Source organism: Cervus canadensis, chromosome 31 (assembly GCF_019320065.1).
Source record: "Cervus canadensis isolate Bull #8, Minnesota chromosome 31, ASM1932006v1, whole genome shotgun sequence".
NCBI lineage: Eukaryota > Metazoa > Chordata > Mammalia > Artiodactyla > Cervidae > Cervus > Cervus canadensis.
This window is the reverse complement of record NC_057416.1, coordinates 25,408,885-25,415,766: the sequence shown is the minus strand read 5'-3', so window position 1 is coordinate 25,415,766 and position 6,882 is coordinate 25,408,885. Positions and strand designations below refer to the sequence as shown.

The following is a 6,882-nucleotide window of genomic DNA, read 5'->3' as shown; positions in this document are numbered from 1 at the left end:
ACCTCTGGCGGAGAACCCAAGCCCTGCTCCAAGTTGTTGCAGGCTGAGGCCACCCAAGATCAGAAGGAAGTATGAGACAGAGTCAACCTAATGGAACTCCCCTTATAGGAAAAAAAAAAAACTTCAGAATCAGAGAAGCAGCATTTCCCACTCCCAGTCACTAACAGGAAGACTGAGAAAACCCCTCTGCTACAAAAGTTACCTCTAGGAAAATATTTTTATTTTTATTTCTTTGCCTGTTTGCAAACATAGTTCAATATATCTAATGAGATAGACCCAACATTAGGAGAGCAAGCATAAACATGTCTTGTGAGTTGTCACTCATTTTGACCCGACATTGGGAGAGGTAATCTGGCTACTTTCTGGGGCCCCCTTCCCACACCTGCCTAGAACCTTCACCCCAGGGCTTTCTGTGTTTTTCTCATCAGTTTAAAATGCTTGGTAATAAAAAGGAGGCATTCAGCAAAAATCTAAAGGCTCTGGGTTTTGGCAGTCTCTACACAGTCAAGTGAAGCATTGAAGGGATTGCCATACATTTTCAAAAACATTCACAAGGGGATGTCCTATTTGTAGTTGAACTGTGACAAATAAATCCTTTACTAAATGTCATAAGTCTAGACTAAATGGAGTGAAGTATGTGCAAAATGGGTAAGGAAAACAACCAATTCTACTGTCCTGGAATCAACACTGTCCCCCCTCAACAATTGAATCAAATATTTGGAAACTTCATGGTATAAACAAATGTTCTGCAAAGATTATTTAGAAAGCTCAGATGCATACAGATAGAATGCAGTTTGTCATGCAAAGTATTATTTGGCAGGTTTGGCAAACCCGCCACTGGTTAAAGTAACCCCAGCCAGAAATTATATGGTTGAATGGTCAGTGATTCATCACCAAGAGGTACCAGCCAGGTGATACTCTAAATTTAACTTTTGAAGAGCAGTTTTAAAAAAGATGGATGGGGTACTTCCCTGGTGGTCCAGTGACTACAACTCCCTGTTCCCAATGCAGGGAGCTTGGGTTTGATCCCTGGTCAGGGAACTAGATCCCACATGCTTCAACTAAAACATCCTAAAACATTTTGTAGGCTGCAACTAAAGATCTTGCATGCAGGACACTACATAAACATCATTACAAGGGAATACTGAGTGCCAAAGAATTGATGCTTTAGAACTGTGGTGTTGGAGAAGACTCTTCAGAGTCCCTCGGACAGCAAGGAGATCCAACCAGTCAATCCTAAAGGGAATCAGTCCTGACTATTCATTGGAAGGACTGATGCTGAAGCTGAAACTCCAATACTTTGGCCACCTAATTCAAAGAGCTGACTCATTTGAAAAGACCCTGATGCTGGGAAAGATTGAAGGCGGGAGGAGAAGGGAACAACAGAGGATGAGATGGTTAGATGGCATCACCGACTCAATGGATACGAGTTTGAGTAAACTCTGGGAGTTGGTGATGGACAGGGAGGCCTGGCATGTTGCGGTCCATGGGGTCGCAAAGAGTTGGACACGACTGAGCGATTGAACTGAACTGAACTGAAATGAGGGAGTTCAAACATAAAGGCCTCTTGGTTTGTTTTGTCTTTTTTTAAAATTTAGACCTATCTTGTATAGATATCAGGACTTGGCCAGGTTAAAATCAATGTTTACAAGGCAAATTATTACAGCACTTTTCTCTAAAAACATTAAATACACATAAATAATAGTTGATTTGGCCATGACGTAAGCAACACTTTCTGAATCTAGATATTTGGCTATGGTATATCAATGTTTAAAGTCTATCAATTTGGGACACTGAGAGATATTTTGATAAGCTTACTTCTTAACCTTAAGAAGAAAATAACCTGAGATATAACTTTATAGAGCAATAGGACAATTTGGCTCGATCTTTCTATTATTTATTTCAATTTTCCCAGTATGATCTACCTTCCTAAGCATTTTATACCCAGAAAAGTGTGCTTGTTCAGAATATTTACAAGTAACAGAACAATCTGCACCAACAGGAACTTCCCTGGTGGTCCACTGGGACCAATGAGCTGACTCATTGTAAAAGGCCCTGATGCTGGGAAAGATTGAAGGCAGGAGAAGGGGGTGAGAGGGAATGAGATTGTTGGATGGCATCACCAACTCAGTGGATATGAATTTGAGCAAACTCCAGGAGACGGTGAAGGACAGGGAAGCCTGGAGTGCTGCAGTCTGCTGGGGGGGGGGGGGGTAGAGGCGGGTCACAAAGAGTTGGACACAAATTAGCAACCAAACAACAACAATCAGTGGTTAAGAATCGGGGCTTCCACTGCAGAAGTACTGGTTACATCCCTGGTTGGGGAACTAAGATCCTGCATGCTGTATGGCACAGCTAATAAATAAATAAATTAAAATGAATTTAAAATGCCCCAAGAAAAGATACTTAATGGGATTTCCTGACTCCAAAGATGAATCTACAGTCACTCAGTAACGATCACCTAAGATTCAAGCAGGGATGAGATGTTATGATCGGTACAGACAAATGAAGGGCACTGCTGAGCTGAACTCACAGGCTGGGTATGACATTGAGCCCCTCGATACTGTCAATGTAGAGTTAGATCCGAAACTCACATGAGGGAAGTCTTTGATGTTTCCTTTCATGTTTCAAAACAGTGAGAGGCCTAGAGCCAGAAAAAGTGCCTCAGATAAATCCGGAGAAGAGATGTGAGAAAAGTGCAGAAAACAATCTAAAAAGTCAGCGAAGGAAAAAGGCAAAGTCAATATCAACTCTGTAGTCACCTTCATTTATGTTGGCTGTACTTCACCCTAGACCTTGCTTTCTAACTGTTGATCATCAAGATGATAACACTGTTTAAGTAATCCATAAATAGTCAGGAGGGGGGAATTGTTAGTGTAAGTAAGAGCCAATACTGTGATCACAGGTATTTGTTTTTAAAACTATTCACGGAGCCAACCTCACTCCAGGTATGAAAGAGAAGTTTCCTCACATGGTAAATATGTCTGTGAAAATAGAATGAATGTTAATAATAAATCATTTAAGTTAGGACTTCCCTGGTGGTCCAGTGGCTAAGAATCACCTGCCAATGCAAGGGACACGGGCTCGATCCCTGATCCAGCAAAACTCTCACAGGCCATGGGGCAACTGAGACTGCACGCTGGAACAATTGAAGCCTTTGCGCCCTAAGCCCATGGTCTACAACAAGAGAAGCCAGCACAGCGAGAAGCCCATTCACTGCAACCAGAGAGTACACCCCGCTCACCGCAACTAGAGAAAGACAGCGTACCACACCAAAGACCTGGTGCAGCCAAAGTAAACAGATTTTAAAATATTCTTTAAAAAAAAATTTTTTTAATCTCTTAAGTGAAACCATTACCCTTAATAATGATACACACTATATCTAAGTGTGTTTAGTCACTCAATGGGGTCCAACTCTTTGTGACCCCATGGACTGTAGCCGCCAGGCTCCTCTGTCCATGGGGATTCTCCAGGCAAGAATACTGGAGTGGGTTGCCACACCCTCCTCCAGGGGATCTTCCTGATCCAGGGATTGAACCCAGGTCTCCTGAATTGCAGGTGGATTCCTTACCATCTGAGCCACAGGGAAGTCCTACAGGCTCTATTGGACTTATTAAATGGCTTTTCTTTATGAACATGAGTTTAAATGTCATTGTGACATTTATGTTTAATAAAAATAAGAAAACAGAAAACTAGTTAATAAGATCTAAGTAAATTGTCAAATTAAGTGATCCCAACTCAAAACCCTTTTTTAAACTCTCTATTCTCAAAATAGCATTTTCATCCACAATATCTAAGTTAATTATCTCATTCATTAAAGGCCCTGTCAAATGAAAAGTTTGGTGAGGTGTCAAGGTCTCAGGTGAAAAAACGTTAAGTCTATGACAGGTTTATAGACTAATCCTTTAAAACTCAAAATATATGTTAAAAATACAGAATTCTGATAGATACTATCCAAGGGAGGAAAAAGGTAAGAACAGATCACCTTAAGAAATTAAGTGTTACAAGACAGAAAAAATTTGTACTAAAAATTAATAAAAGGGATTTCTATTTAAATGGCAGTGCTTCCCAAATTTTGTACTAAAATACCAAGGAAGATATACTCCTGGTAGAAGTATAAATGGATACATGTTTTCTGGAGGGCAACTTTGTCCTATTCAACTTAATCTTAAAATGCACTAACCATTGGTTCCAGATTCTCTGGCTCTAGAAATTTTTTTAAAGAAATAGAGAGAGTCTCTAAAAATAATATATGTACATGGCAAGTCATTATTTAAATGAAAAATTAGAAACAAATTCCCCAAAAAGATGTTGATTAAATATAGCAGGATATTCAGATTGAACATGTTGGGACACTTGGTAATACTGTTGTAAGAGGACATTTTAAGGCATAAAAATATACTCACAGTATAGTAAATGGATCACAGTGAGTGTTGAGGAGCATAGTGCTGTGGTTAACAGCCCAGCTGTTGCAAACAGGCAGCCTACATTCAACTCCTGACACCACACTTACTGGTAACGTGATGGTGGGAAAGCTTCTGTCCCTCGTCTGTGAAAGGGGGAACAGGAGTATCTACTCCATTGGCTTATTTGGAGGATTAAATGATTCAATGCCTATATGGTGGTTGGAAAAGTACCCTACATGTAACAAGAGCTCAGTAAATTTCAGCTGTCATTCTTATCAATCCAGTCAGAAAGTGCAAGCACAGCCTTTAAAAAATAGTAAAGTGAAAGTGAAAGTTGCTCAGTCGTGTCCAACTCTTTGCGACCCCATGGACTGTATATATATTCTCCAGGCCAGAATACTGGAGTAGGTAGCCTTCTCCAAGGGATCTTCCCAACCTAGGGATCGAACACAGGTCTCCTGCATTGCAGGTGGATTCTTTACCATCTGAGCCCATGAGCGAAGCCCTAAAAAGAGTAACCAGGCAAGAAAAGAGAAAAAAAACCTTTAATTTCGTCATACTTACTAGAATATATGATTTCTATGCAATAGCAGCAGAAAGTCAAAACAAGGGGAAAACTGAGGATAAAAGATAAATATGAGCAGAAAATAGAGAAAGAGATACAAAGCAGGAAGATGTTAAGAGAGAGAAAAATCACAATGTGTGAGTGAGTGCTTAGTCCTAAGTCATGTCTGACTCTTTGCAACCCCATGGACTGTAGCCCACCAGGCTCCTCGGTCCATGGGATTTCCCAGGCAAGAATACTGGAGTGGGTTGCCATTTCCTCGTCCAGTTCTTCCCAACCCAGGGATCGAACACAGTCTTCTGCATTTGCAGGTGTGTTCTTTACTATTGAGCCACTGGAGAAGTCCCAAATCACAATATTAGGACTTAAATGCAAATTGACTCAATGAAGCATAAGATTAAACCTGGAAAATCTAATCAAGCAGATACAAAATAATTTGATACAATTTTCAGAATATAGTACAAAGATCCAAAGTGACCCAAAAAAGTTGATGGAAAAGTTAGTAGATAAGAATAAAGGAAACAAATGGACTTCCCTGATGGTCCAGTGGTTAAGACTCTGCATTCCCAAAGCAGGGGACCCAGGTCCGATCCCTGGTCAGGGAACTAGATCTCACATACAGCAACTAAGTATCCCACATGCAGAAATGAAGAACCGGCAGAGCCAAATAAATAAATGTTTTTTAAACTGGAAATAGAACTGCCATATGACCCAGCAATCCCACTTCTGGGCATACACACTGAGGAAACCAGATCTGAAAGAGACACGTGCACCCCAATGTTCATTGCAGCACTGTTTATAATAGCCAGGACATGGAAGCAACCTAGATGCCCATCAGCAGATGAATGGATAAGGAAGCTGTGGTACATATACACCATGGAATATTACTCAGCTGTCAAAAAGAATTCATTTGGATCAGTCCTAATGAGATGGATGAAACTGGAGCCCATTATACAGAGTGAAGTAAGCCAGAAAGATAAAGAACATTACAGCATACTAACACATATATATGGAATTTAGAAAGATGGTAACGATAACCCTATATGCAAAACAGAAAAAGAGACACAGAAGTACAGAACAGACTTTTGAACTCTGTGGGAGAATGTGAGGGTGGGATGTTTCAAAAGAACAGCATGTATACTATCTATGGTGAAACAGATCACCAGCCCAGGTGGGATGCATGAGACAAGTGCTCGGGCCTGGTGCACTGGGAAGAAGACCCAGAGGAGTCGGGTGAAGAGGGAGGTGGGAGGGGGGATCGGGATGGGGAATAAGTGTAAATCTATGGCTGATTCATATCAATGTATGACAAAACCCACTGAAATGTTGTGAAGTAATTAGCCTTCAACTAATAAAAAAATTTAAAAAAAAAAAATGTTTTTTAAAGACAGCAAAGGAAATAGAGATTTAACATATGAGTTGCCACGGTTTTTAGGAAGACACCATAACAACTAGAGAGGCAGCAAATATCTAAAGCAGAATTGAAAGATTATTCTCAAAACTAACCACGGAGCCTCATGAAAAGGGCTTACCACACAATGTTCAAAATCATTGGAAAGAGACCCACATAAAGAGATGTCCTGGAAAAAACATATATTATTTTCATTAAGACAGATAAGCAATAAACTTTTAAACAGCAGACATTTTTAAAATGGGTTTACCCACAAAAAAAATAAAAATCAGACTCTCATCAAACTCTAAATGTCAAGAAGGCAAAGAAATTATATTTCATTTACAGTTTCAAGGAAAATATTATGTCCCCTAAATTCTGAAAGTGGCTACATTGCAACTCATGCATGAATAAACAGAGAGCTATTCTAAAATGTGTACTGTGCAAAAAGACTTTCACTTCCAATGGTTGTCCAAAGACCAGTGCTCCAACCTAGAATTAGAAAAGCCAGATGGAATACA

At 40.0% G+C, this 6,882-nt stretch overlaps 1 non-coding gene across 1 annotated transcript; it reads left to right on the top strand.

The window, feature by feature from the left end:
* The first annotated feature begins 5,503 nt into the window (after positions 1 to 5,503).
* Positions 5,504 to 5,576, top strand: TRNAG-CCC. Its single transcript has one exon. It is a non-coding gene; the product is annotated as a tRNA-Gly (tRNA).
* Positions 5,577 to 6,882: the final 1,306 nt, after the last annotated feature.